This window comes from Lactuca serriola, chromosome 9 (assembly GCF_051521515.1).
Source record: "Lactuca serriola cultivar US96UC23 chromosome 9, Lser_US96UC23_V15, whole genome shotgun sequence".
Classification (NCBI taxonomy): Eukaryota; Viridiplantae; Streptophyta; class Magnoliopsida; order Asterales; family Asteraceae; genus Lactuca; species Lactuca serriola.
This window is the reverse complement of record NC_136416.1, coordinates 6,284,588-6,298,884: the sequence shown is the minus strand read 5'-3', so window position 1 is coordinate 6,298,884 and position 14,297 is coordinate 6,284,588. Positions and strand designations below refer to the sequence as shown.

Genomic DNA, 14,297 nt, shown 5'->3' with positions numbered 1-14,297 from the left:
ATGAAGATAATGGAGGAGAGGCTCAAGGAATTCAGAGCTAAGATTGTTGTGGGCCAGGTCGGGGCCCAAACTCCCTCGTTCTGGGAGTTCAAGGTGTGTGGGGCACCAGAGTGTAACATACACGTTCAGTTATCATGTTTTGTAACTTTTAAAAGTAAACAATATTATGAAATATTATATGATTATTGTAACATCCCCCTCTGGCACGTATCACAATATTGTCCGCTTTGGGCCACTCGGCACGAGGACTTCCCAGGGGGTCACCCATCCTGGTACTACTCCCGCCCGAGCATGCTTAACTGCAGAGTTCTTATGGGATCTGCTGCCCTCACGGCTTTAAAACGCGTTGTGATAGGGAAGGTATCCACACCCCATATAAGGAGTGTTTAGTTCTCCTTCCAAGCCGATGTGGGATCAGATCTAACCCACTTTCACCCCCCATTATAGGGTTCAACGTCCCCGTCGAACACATCGACCCGTGCCCTGGCTCTGATACCATTTGTAACATCCCCCTCTGGCACGTATCACAATATTGTCCGCTTTGGGCCACTCGGCACGAGGACTTCCCAGGGGGTCACCCATCCTGGTACTACTCCCGCCCGAGCACGCTTAACTGCAGAGTTCTTATGGGATCTGCTGCCCTCATGGCTTTAAAATGCGTTGTGATAGGGAAGGTATCCACACCCCATATAAGGAGTGTTTAGTTCTCCTTCCAAGCCGATGTGGGATCAGATCTAACCCACTTTAATTGTAACGCCCGTAGATCAGGGCTAGTCAATTTAGAGACGTTAAGCATCAAAAATGACTTTTTGATGGAAGATTATTTAGAAGGATTAATCTTAACCAAGTTGTAGTATATGTCACAAGGTTTCCGTGCATATAAAGAACGCCAAAATCCGAGTTATAACGAAGAAGTTATGACCTGTCGAAGTTTCACGACAGAACCGGCACGACCCAGCGTGACCCAGCGTGACGTAGATAGTGAATTTAAGGTAGATAGATATCTATCCTTAGTGATATAAATGAGAATTGAAGATCTCATCGATAGTAGTGCAACGACGGAAAGACGGACGGAATCGGAGTTCAGATGAAGGAGTTATGAATTTCGAACGGAGTTTTCCTGTCCCGGCCTACTCAAGATAATATATAAGTAATATACTTATAATATATTAAAAATAAAGTCAAAATTAGCCAATGGAGTCTAAATGAGAGTTGTAGAGCATAATCTCACCTTCGCGGCGATATAAAGAACGTCGAAAACGGAGTTCGTATGCGAAAGTTATGAATTTCTGAAGTTCGGGGCGCGAAACCCCAAAACTGTCAGAGCCCACAACGTGGAATAAGATTGCCACGACGTGGCAAGTGTCCTGACACCTCCGGAAGGCCCCCAGATGCAACTTGGGATGACGCATGCAGTGACGACCAAGCCCACGACGTGGAACAAGGTTGCCACGACGTGGCAAGGGCCAAATTTGCCCTATAAATATATTTGAAGGGCCAGACGTTTAGGGTTGCTATTTTCTCTCTTCTCTCTCCCGTTTTACCTCGATTTGCGTGCCAGAAGTACCCCGAAGCCCCGGTATCAACCCCGAGACCCGAGGCAAGTCCCGAGATCCCGAAGATCCCGAGAAGTGCGGTTCCCGAGCCGAAGCTCTGCCCGCGAGAAGTTCGATTTTTGTGGAGATCTTCCAGATCTGCTGTGGATTACTACTTCTGCAAGTCGTAGTGCTGTCCGATCATCTTCTGATCAAGTGAGTGTATACTACCTTTCATAAACACGATAATAATACAAGTATGGTTTGAGTGTATTAAGTATATTGTTGTTTATATGCGCGAGTGTGTAGTTACTTTCTTCTAACACATAAATATGAAGTATTTGCTATGAAATACGTGCTATGTGTTTATATGTTATTTGTCTATTTGAGATGGGCATGGAATTTAGAGTTTTATACAGGTGTTAAATGATTTAAACTGTGTAACTGTTTATATCTACAAAAATTGTTGGGTAGAACATGGGTAGATGGGATAGTTGGTGACTATGGAGTTAGCGCCTGCTGTTAGATAAACCTTGGTGACTATGGAGTTAGCGCCTATTATTAGATAAACCTTGGTGACTATGGAGTTAGCGCCTATTGTATAAACCTTGGCAACGATGTGACTTCGTGCCTATTTGATAAACCTTGGTGACTATGGAGTTAGCGCCTATTGTAGAGTAAACCTTGGTGACTATGGAGTTAGCGCCTATTGTAGAGTAAACCTTGGTGACTATGGAGTTAGCGCCTATGTAGAGTAAACCTTGGTGACTATGGAGTTAGCGCCTATTGTAGAGTAAACCTTGGTGACTATGGAGTTAGCGCCTATTGTAGAGTAAACCTTGGTGACTATGGAGTTAGCGCCTATTGTAGAGTAAACCTTGGTGACTATGGAGTTAGCGCCTATTGTAGAGTAAACCTTGGTGACTATGGAGTTAGCGCCTATTGTAGAGTAAACCTTGGTGACTACGGAGTTAGCGCCTATTGTAGAGTAAATCTTGGTGACTATGGAGTTAGCACCTATTGAGTAAACCTTGGTGACGATGTGACTTCGTGCCTGTTAAGTGAACCTTGGTGACTATGGAGTTAGCGTCGCTTGAGTAAACCCCGACGACTATGGAGTTAGCGTCTGATAACTATGGATTTAGTACCTGATCTATAAACTTTGGCAGCAATGGACTTCGTGCCAATTCCTTAGGTAAATCCTTAGGAATGAATGAATGAAGGATAGTGGATTCTTAGGGTAAAACCTTAAGAAGATAATGGGGATGGGTATTTGGGTTGATTGTTTGATAATTGAATATAATAAATGTATTATTGTGGGTTGAAAACCCTATATGCTCACCAGGCTCCCAAGCCTGACCCACTCAGTTTTCTTTTCATTACAGGTAATGACACAAGAGTATAAGTCGGCGGACTTGACGAGAGATTTTGGATTATAGATCAGTAGTTGAATAACTATTGTAAGGTCTATTTTATATTGTTTATGCTTTTGGTCTGTAACGAACATGACATCCCGAGGTTTTATTATTTAATGAAAATACATTCTTTTCGAGAAATGTTTTGATAAAATGGTTATCATATTTTATTTTGGGAACAAATTCCGCAACCGTTTTCCTTAAACAATCACTCTGATTTATAAAACAAAGCATAAACAAATCGGTCTTTTCGGGCCGTGAAATTGGGGATGTCACAGTTGGTATCAGAGCATTAGTTTAAGCGAACTAGGAATTTGTAGGATTTCTAGACTTAAACTTAGAATGCTAAGTAATGATTGTGAGGAGTGTGTCTAAAATATGTTAGGTAGTACACCTAAATTGACACAAGCACTAGTTTATTTTAGGAATGATGCCTAAAATGCTTTTATGTGCTAAATGTTTTGTGTGATAGCTATATTGATGCTATTATTTGTTCGGATCTATGGTCTGTTGCCGACCGGATCTAGAAACCTTATGTGTTTAGGATTCTAAGCGTATGGCTACGATATTAGAACTAGCATGTAAACGTTTCGGGGTGATAAGGTGATTTATACGTTTATCGTAATTAAAAACTTTCTTATCTTAAAAAAAAATCTCGCTTGGTACACCGAATGTCTGCTTGGATGTACAAGAGGTCATGGTGAAGACTCGTAGAGAAATTGAGTATATGGATGAATTGAAGAAGGCTTATGATAGTGGATGACACTTATCAGAAGATATCGTAAGCGTGGTATCTTGCCTTTAGAGTATGTCTTATGAAATAACAATACGTTTAGAGGAGTATGGTACGTTTGAAGTACACCTTCGATTGGCAGGATGATGGAACGATTGATGAAATTCTTGAAGTTGTATCATCGTCTGGTATTTCCATCACCAATAGAGTTGAATTAGAGTTGATGATTGAAGATTGCGCAATAAAGAAGTCCTAGTAGAGTCTAGGGAAATTGTTTATGATTATTTGGACACATTCGTATGTGTTAAATTGTTTTGTGGTTTTCTTGTATGGTGACTTGGTCGACTGCGGGACAACACTTGGGACGAGTATGAGTAGGTGTGAAAGGTAGTAGATGCATATACTACCGGAAGCACAGGACTCGCACTTGGATCAGGGAAAGTCACAAGGTTACCAAGAAGCTAGTAATTGATTTCGTTTTGTTCAAGTGTGTCATTACCCTTGTTTCGGTAGTGACTAGTAAGATGATTGATATCATGACCCTAGTTGTCATATCAAATTGAGTCCGACTATGAGGAGTTTGTTACGTGGTCTAGAGGACCGAGTTAGATGTAACATCTGACTTAAGTCAGAAGGTTGAAGTTAATGCGATTGACAGTGTCACGCTCGTTGTTAAAAGAGGTTTGCAGGTAGAAGTGCCACATGCTGAAATGTGATTATATCACATTAGAATATGAAGGAAGGTATATTCCATTCTGGAATTTGACTCTAAGAGACTTGAGTCTAAGCGTATCATCATACGATGAGAGCTCTTTAGAACACGACCCATCAGTCTGTTACAATGGACAAAGGAATATATTTATCCTAAGAAGAAGAAGGAGTTCGCAATAAGGACTTATTTTGTAACTCGAAGGTTATGATTGAAAGTCCAAGATAGTACGAAGAGCAGATGCAGGATTGAGCATCAAGGTTATTACTTAGGATGGAGAGATAACGTATGGAGTCATTATACGAATCCTGTTTCGTTGATGATTCCGGGACGTAATCATCCTAAGGGGGAGATAATTGTAACGCCCGTAGATCAGGGCTAGTCAATTTAGAGACGTTAAGCATCAAAAATGACTTTTTGATGGAAGATTATTTAGAAGGATTAATCTTAACCAAGTTGTAGTATATGTCACAAGGTTTCCGTGCATATAAAGAACGCCAAAATCCGAGTTATAACGAAGAAGTTATGACCTGTCGAAGTTTCACGACAGAACCGGCACGACCCAGCGCGACCCAGCGCGACATAGATAGTGAATTTAAGGTAGATAGATATCTATCCTTAGTGATATAAATGATAATTGAAGATCTCATCGATAGTAGTGCAACGACGGAAAGACGGACGGAATCGGAGTTCAGATGAAGGAGTTATGAATTTCGAACGGAGTTTTCCTGTCCCGGCCTACTAAAGATAATATATAAGTAATATACTTATAATATATTAAAAATAAAGTCAAAATTAGCCAATGGAGTCTAAATGATAGTTGTAGAGCATAATCTCACCTTCGCGGCGATATAAAGAACGTCGAAAACGGAGTTCGTATGCGAAAGTTATGAATTTCTGAAGTTCGGGGCGCGAAACCCCAAAACTGTCAGAGCCCACGACGTGGAACAAGATTGCCACGACGTGGCAAGTGTCCTGACACCTCCGGAAGGCCCCCAGATGCAACTTGGGATGACGCATGCAGTGACGACCAAGCCCACGACGTGGAACAAGGTTGCCACGACGTGGCAAGGGCCAAATTTGCCCTATAAATAGATTTGAAGGGCCAGACGTTTAGGGTTGCTATTTTCTCTCTTCTCTCTCCCGTTTTACCTCGATTTGCGTGCCAGAAGTACCCCGAAGCCCCGGTATCAACCCCGAGACTCGAGGCAAGTCCCGAGATCCCGAAGATCCCGAGAAGTGCGGTTCCCGAGCCGAAGCTCTGCCCGCGAGAAGTTCGATTTTTGTGGAGATCTTCCAGATCTGCTGTGGATTACTACTTCTGCAAGTCGTAGTGCTGTCCGATCATCTTCTGATCAAGTGAGTGTATACTACCTTTCATAAACACGATAATAATACAAGTATGGTTTGAGTGTATTAAGTATATTGTTGTTTATATGCGCGAGTGTGTAGTTACTTTCTTCTAACACATAAATATGAAGTATTTGCTATGAAATACGTGCTATGTGTTTATATGTTATTTGTCTATTTGAGATGGGTATGGAATTTGGAGTTTTATACAGGTGTTAAATGATTTAAACTGTGTAACTGTTTATATCTACAAAAATTGTTGGGTAGAACATGGGTAGATGGGATAGTTGGTGACTATGGAGTTAGCGCCTGCTGTTAGATAAACCTTGGTGACTATGGAGTTAGCGCCTATTATTAGATAAACCTTGGTGACTATGGAGTTAGCGCCTATTGTATAAACCTTGGCAACGATGTGACTTCGTGCCTATTTGATGAACCTTGGTGACTATGGAGTTAGCGCCTATTGTAGAGTAAACCTTGGTGACTATGGAGTTAGCGCCTATTGTAGAGTAAACCTTGGTGACTATGGAGTTAGCGCCTATTGTAGAGTAAACCTTGGTGACTATGGAGTTAGCGCCTATTGTAGAGTAAACCTTGGTGACTATGGAGTTAGCGCCTATTGTAGAGTAAACCTTGGTGATTATGGAGTTAGCGCCTATTGTAGAGTAAACCTTGGTGACTATGGAGTTAGCGCCTATTGTAGAGTAAACCTTGGTGACTATGGAGTTAGTGCCTATTGTAGAGTAAACCTTGGTGACTATGGAGTTAGCGCCTATTGTAGAGTAAACCTTGGTGACTATGGAGTTAGCGCCTATTGTAGAGTAAACCTTGGTGACTATGGAGTTAGCGCCTATTGTAGAGGAAACCTTGGTGACTATGGAGTTAGCGCCTATTGTAGAGTAAACCTTGGTGACTATGGAGTTAGCGCTTATTGTAGAGTAAACCTTGGTGACTATGGAGTTAGCGCCTATTGTAGAGTAAACCTTGGTGACTATGGAGTTAGCACCTATTGAGTAAACCTTGGTGACGATGTGACTTCGTGCCTGTTAAGTGAACCTTGGTGACTATGGAGTTAGCGTTGCTTGAGTAAACCCCGACGACTATGGAGTTAGCGTCTGATAACTATGGATTTAGTACCTGATCTATAAACTTTGGCAGCAATGGACTTCGTGCCAATTCCTTAGGTAAATCCTTAGGAATGAATGAATGAAGGATAGTGGATTCTTAGGGTAAAACCTTAAGAAGATAATGGGGATGGGTATTTGGGTTGATTGTTTGATAATTGAATATAATAAATGTATTATTGTGGGTTGAAAACCCTATATGCTCACCAGGCTCCCAAGCCTGACCCACTCAGTTTTCTTTTCATTATAGGTAATGACACAAGAGTATAAGTCGGCGGACTTGACGAGAGATTTTGGATTATAGATCAGTAGTTGAATAACTATTGTAAGGTCTATTTTATATTGTTTATGCTTTTGGTCTGTAACGAACATGACATCCCGAGGTTCGAAGTCAAAATTAACCAACAGAGTCTAAACGAAAGTTATAGAGTATAATCTCACCTACGCGTGGATATAAAGAACATCAAAAACAGAGCTCGTATGCAAAAGTTATGATTTTTTTGAATTTCTGGGCACAAACTTCGAAGCTTATCTGAAGGGATCGCGTTGTGTTCGAAGGAACGCCCCGCGTTCACATGTAGTGGAAACGTATCTCGCATCTTGACACGTCCAAAGCCACGCACCCACGGGAACGCACTGCGTTCCTCCAAGGAACGCGCTGCGTTCGGTCTGGTCAGCTTACTATAAATAGAAAGCGAAGGCTTCTAGATTTTGTTTAGAATTCTCACATCTTTCACCTTCTACTCTCTCTCAAACTCTCCTAACACCCCCTGAAGTCCCGGTATCATCCCGACACCCGAAGCAAGTCTCGAAGCCCCGAAGTTCCTGAGAAAATCATCTTACTAGTCGAAACTCTACTCGAGTAAGGCTCGATTTTCAACTAAAATCCCCGGTTTTGTCACAGAAAGTCATTTTTAGAGTCAAAGTACTGCCCAAATTATCAATTATTCCTTCGGTTATTTCACGGTGAGTTCAATGTATAGGAAAAATTGTATGTTATGTATTATATGTGCTATGTGCTTTTCCGTGTTATTATTCCGTGCTATTATGGTAACAAAGTTGTACCTTTGACCATGTGATCAGTGGAAGGACTTAGATTCATAGTGGTATTGGTATGTAGCCTCTGGTCGTGTAGAGCATGTCTCGTAAGAGAATGACTTCAACCCCTATGGAATTGAAAGAAGGTTAGATAGGGCTAAAAGCCTGAAATCTACCAAAATGTTTAAATCAGAAAGTCTATGTCTTCTGTGCCATTTGGGCCAAAACTTTATTGATGTATATCTAGTATTGAAATTGTTATGTCTCATTGATTGTATATCTTTGAATCAAATCATTGATTGATATGGAAAGCTTGTCACATGATTCACATATGCCTTTATTGTTCCTTGTTCCCTTTGCTTCTGCCATATTGAGGTATATATATGACATAACGTTATATTGTATCCATTATTGAACTCACTAAGCGTCACCACTTACCCCTCTCAGTGTTTAACAATTGCAGGTAATAGGCATCCAGTATATTCATATACTGATAGAAGATTTTGAATAGTTAAAACTAATACTTTTGTATTTAGTACTCATGTACGTAGAAAACTATAATATCCTGGGTATTTATGTAATATATAACATTTTGTAATAGTCTAAATAGTCGGTTTGTATCCAATCTTTTGTAATCAAATTATCAATGTAAAATATTATTTTTGAATATGCTTGTAGCATGTTTTGGAGTATCTTGGAGTAACAATGTTTTTAGTATGAAAGTTTGGGTCTTTCAATCATGGTATCAAAGAAGTAGTTTAAATGAACTAAATCCCACAGATTGGTATATAGACTTAAACTATTGGAAGTTCAATATATAAACGGTTTCATTGTAAGTATATGGATACAAACCATAGGAAATACTTAAGTACAATATTGGGTAATAATAAATCCTAATATTCTAAAATACTATATTACTCCAAATTTCTGAACAATGGCTGAACAGGTGAGTAGTCATACGCTAGAGGTGGGTGGAGATCCTCGTCCTGATGAAGGAGACACTCCAATATCCCCTAGTGAGGAGCGACTTATAGATAAACTTATTGGTGTTATTCGACAGACTCTCGAAAACCAATAAAAGAATAATGACAAAGGCAAAGAGAAGGTCACCGGAGAATCTTCTAAAGGGGAGGCGAAACGTCCTTCATTCAAAACATTTAAGAGTAATGGTGTTACAGAGTTTTCATGTGTTCTTAATCCTATTATTGCTCTTACATGGATCCATAACACAAAAAAAAGTATTACGTATCTCTCATGTGGTTGATGAAGACAAGGCTAATTATGCTTTTGCAATGCTCATCGGAGAAGCCTTGGTCTGGTGGGAGGCAACATATGAAGCTCTTAACGTGTATGACCAAGAGAATTTATCATGGGAAATGTTTAAAAATCATTTGCTAGGGAATTTTTGTCCTCTAGACATGAGGAGGAGATTGGAGAAAGAATTCCTCGAGCTTAAACATGGAGGAATGACTGTGAATGAGTATGAAACTCAGTTCAATCAAAAAGCACGGTTTGCTACAATGTATATTCCAACTGAAGATGAGAAACTTTAGTTATTAATGGAGGGATTACTACATGAAATCCCCATTTTCATAGTCAATCGGGATGTTCTGTCATTTGATAAAGCCGTTGAGTATGCCCGAAGACGCGAGCATGACTTAGAGATACGTGGTGCCACTTTTTATGTTCCAAAGAATCCACATACTGATCAAACTGTTTATGTTTCCTCTATTCCACTAGCTCACTCGATTCGATCTGAACCTAGCAAGCAAGTGAAATCTCATAATACCTCTCTTGGCCGCGGTAGGTCACAATATTTTTCTCTTCAATCGTCATCATGTCGCATTTGTGGAAAGAATCATCAGGGTAAATGCAGAATAGAAAAGGAATATGTGGTCTGTTATGGATGTGGAGAAACGGGTCACATAAAGCCAGCTTTCCAAATGAAGGATGTTACTTGCTATACATGTGGTGTTACTGGCCACATGAATCGTTTCTACCTTACTCTTACTAGCCTAATGGCGGGAAGTCAAGCTTCCATTCAACAACCAAAGAATACTCCAACTAAAAAGGAGGAGGTGCCTGATATGGGTATATTTAGTTATAAAATTCATGCATTATCTTAATACTTTATGTTGATTTTATCTCATTTAATGAACAAAAGGTACTTAATTAGTTTATAATTTTATTTTTCAGCAACAATTACATGCTCGGATGGAAAAGGAAGTGGAACTAGCAATTGGAGGCTTGGATCTTGGATTTTGAAGAAAGAAGGATGTTGCTGGACAGCTTGACCCCTCGTCAGTGTTTTGGCCATATCTCATGAACCGTAACTCCGATTGACGAGATTCAAAATGTTCTGAAAAGTAGACACAATTTCGGACGACTTTCGTGTTTTGAGAAAATGCTGATTCGAAACGTACTCGGCGAGTAGGGTCGATTACTCGGCGAGTTGTATCGAACTTTCACGATTCGGGACGCGCTGACTTGCCGTGCACGGGTTTTAAGTGACGGACTCGCCGAGTAGGTCACTGGACTCGCCGAGTAGCCTCTGTTTTGTGAAAATCTATATAAAGGGACTTTCAGATCGATAACCTAGGAGGGAGAGAAACCCTAGGAGGCTGAGAAACGATTGGAAGTGCTGCTAGGTCGTGAGGAACTGAAGAATCAAAACTACATTCAATTGTGAAGAGAATCAAGACAATTTTGGTTTATTCTTAGTAACTTTTTGATTTGAATCATGTTTACATACTTTGATTTCGTTTTTGAGTTTATGTTTACTGCAATCATGAGCTAAAAACTTATTCTTCTGTTAGGGTTGACAATTTTGTGAACATGGATTGATTATTTGAGTAGGATTAATTTTAATTGGTAATTATGTTTTGTTAAGCTTGTTAAAGAACCTTATGTGTTGACAATAACTATTCTTCTATTAATAAATCAGTAATTAAGTTGTATGAACATCTCTTAGTTATTAATTTCATATGACTTATTGTGACCACATAGTTGTATGTCTAGGAATAACGAATGTGAAACTAGAATTAACTAGAAGATAGGTAAGTTAATGTGTGAGATTGTTTGATGAACATCAGCAATAGGTTAATTGAAGGGTCAATTTAATTAACCATTACAAGTCTTACTTAACCCGAATCAATAATCTAGGAAACCCGTTAATTTAGACAACTGGCCATTGCTTGAGTTAATTTGTTTTCTAAGAATTAGGAATAGCGTACGTGAACCTAATTATCTTAATCGGTAGCCAATGAAGAATTAATCTGATATATTAAAATCATCCATGGGAACAAATGAGTCGTACCTAAACAGAAATCCTCTTTACTATTGAATTTAGTTGGTAATTAATTGTTTTAGTTGCTAGTTAGTTAATTTGTGTGTTGGTTATTCTAATTAAGTTCCTAGTCTTGTAAAACTAGAGAAAACCCCTTTTTTGTTATTTGTTTTATTTAGATAATATTAGCATTTATTTTAATTGTTTACCGTTCCCTGTGTTCGATACCCTACTTGCTTGAACTATATTACTAATCGATAGGTACACTGCCTTTCGTGTGTTTATTTTGTGTCTAAGTTAGTAGGATTAAAACTAGTTGGTTTTACACACATCAGTGCCAAAAGCTAAGGGCCATGCATTTCAGATTACCACAAAGGAGGCACGCGAGGACCCGATTGTTGTGACGGGTACATTTCTTGTCAACTCTAGACCTACTCACATCTTATTTGATTATGGTGCCTCAGATTCTTTTGTATCTCATGAATTTGCGCATTCTTTTCAAATTTCTTGTTATGCACTCGTGCAACCATTTCACGTAGATATTGCGGGAAGTATATCATTACTTTCTGATAAAATCTATAGGGATTGTGTCGTAGAAACTGAAGGCTATAATTTTCTTGCTAAACTGATCCCTATCTCCTTTCCCAACTTTGACATTATTCCCCGCATGGATTGGTTGTCAAAGAACCACACAGAACTCTTGTGTTATGAAAAGATGGTATCCATTCCTATTGAAGGGGAAGATCCAATTTATGTCTACGGTGAAGAAAGACTCAAAATCTTAAAAATCATCTCTTTCCTAAAAGCTCGTAAATCTATATCGAAGGGGCACCCTATTTATCTGGCCTACACAGTTGATGTCTCAAAAGAGGAGTAGAAAACTGTAAATGATGTTCCCGTTGTTAGCGAATATCCTGATGTTTTCCCCGATGATTTGTCTGGACTTCCTTCGGACAGGCAAGTAGAATTCCGAATTGACCTTGTGCCTGGTGCCGCTCCGATTGTAAAGACTCATTATCGTCTTGCGCCAGCCGAGATGAAGGAAATGATGATCCAACTGCAGGAATTACTTGACAAAGGCTTTATTCGACCGAGTACCTCTCCTTGGGGTTCTCCAATGTTGTTTTTCAAGAAGAAGGACAGATCGATGCGAATGTGTATTGATTACTGTGAGCTAAATAAGGTGACTATCAAGAACAAGTACCCACTACTTCGCATTGACGATTTATTCGATCAACTTCAGGGTGTTAGCTATTTCTCTAAGATTGATTTGAGATCTGACTATCATCAGTTGAAAGTACAAGATCAGGATGTACCAAAGACTGCTTTCTGTACTTGTTATGGGCATTTCAAATTCCTTGTCATGCCATTCGGCTTGACGAATGCTCCTGCTGTATTCATGGATATGATGAATCGGGTATGTCGTCCAATGCTCGATAAATTTGTCATCGTATTCATTGATGATATTCAAATTTATTCCAAGTATGAATCTGATCATGCGATTCATATTCGTGAGGTATTAGAACTTCTTCGAAAGGAGAAAGTATATGCTAAATTCTCAAAATGTGAATTTTGGCTTCGCCAAGTTCAATTTCTCAGCCATGTGATTTCTAGTGACGGTATATCCATAGATCCTACCAAAATCGAAGCCATTCAAAATTGGGAAGCGCCCCGTAATGCTTCTGAAATTTGTAGTTTCTTGGGTCTCACGGGTTATTATCGGAGATTCATTATAGATTTCTCACGTATAGTTGTACCTCTCATGAGTCTTACACGGAAGGAAGTTAAGTTCGAATGGGGTGAAGCCCAAGAAAAAGCTTTCTCAAATCTAAAAGATCTTTTGACTCATGCTCCGATCTTATCACTCCCAGAAGGCGATAATGATTTTTCTGTGTATAGCGATGCTTCAAGGTTGGGACTCGGTTGTGTGTTGATGCAGAGTGGTAGAGTAATAGCCTATGCCTCAAGACAACTAAAAGATTATGAAAAGAACTATTCCACTCATGACCTCGAACTCGTTGCAGTAGTATTCGCCCTACAACTTTGGAGGCATTATCTTTTTGGTACAGAATGTCAATTGTTTACCGACCACAAAAGTCTCAAGTATATATTCAGTCAGCAAACTTTGAATATGAGACAACGGTGAGCCATGGAACTGATCAAAGACTATGACTGTGAAATCCTGTACCATCCTGAAAGGCCAATGTAGTTGCAGATGCACTCAGCAGAAAGGTTTATCATAATAGTGTGTGTTATACTATTACTCACACTACAGTAAGGTTCACTATTCTTGATGAACTAGAGAAATGGCAAGTAGAGGCCTTAAAGCCAGAAAATGTGAAGAAAGAAGGGATGGTACATTATTCTGATGTTTTACTTGATGATCCACCAAGATTAAAGGTATTTAAGAATCGGCTATGGATTCCAAAGATTGGTGGATTAAGACAGAAGATTTTAGATGAAGCCCATAAGTCTAGACTGTCAATACATCCTGGTACAAGTAAAATGTAATATGATGTAAGAGTTGATTATTGGTAGCCTGGATTAAAGAGAGACATTGGAAGATATGTGCAGGAATGCTTAGTATGCTTACAAGTCAAAACAGAGCACTAAAAGCCTTACGGAACTCCAAAAAGTCTTAGTATTCCTTTGTGGAAATGGGAAGAGCAGTCCATGGATTTTATTACCAAATTCCGAAAGACCGCTAGACAGCATGATAGCATTTGGGTAATTGTCGACCTCCTAACTAAAAGCGTCCATTTTCTCACCATCCGTGAAACGGCTCCAATGAAGAAATACGCACAAGTATACTTGGATGAAATTGTTGCGAGATATGGTGTGCCACTAAAGATTATTTCCCATCGTGATACTCGCTTCACTTCTCACTTTTGGGTGAGTATGCAACGTGAATTGGTACAGCTTATCATCCCCACACAGATGGTCAGACGGAGAGAATAATCTAAATAGTAGAATATATGCTTCATGCATGTGTCTTGGAGTTCGGTGGTAACTGGGATAAATATTTACCTCTTGTCGAATTTTCGTATAATAACAGTTACCACACTTCAATCAAAATGCCACCATATGAAGCATTATATGGTCGTAAA

General features: G+C 39.5%; 1 pseudogene; it reads right to left on the bottom strand.

Moving 5' to 3' along the window:
- Window positions 1-231: 231 nt before the first annotated feature.
- LOC145077391 (5S ribosomal RNA) lies at window positions 232-349 on the bottom strand (annotated as a pseudogene).
- Between the last annotated feature and the right edge of the window lie 13,948 nt (window positions 350-14,297).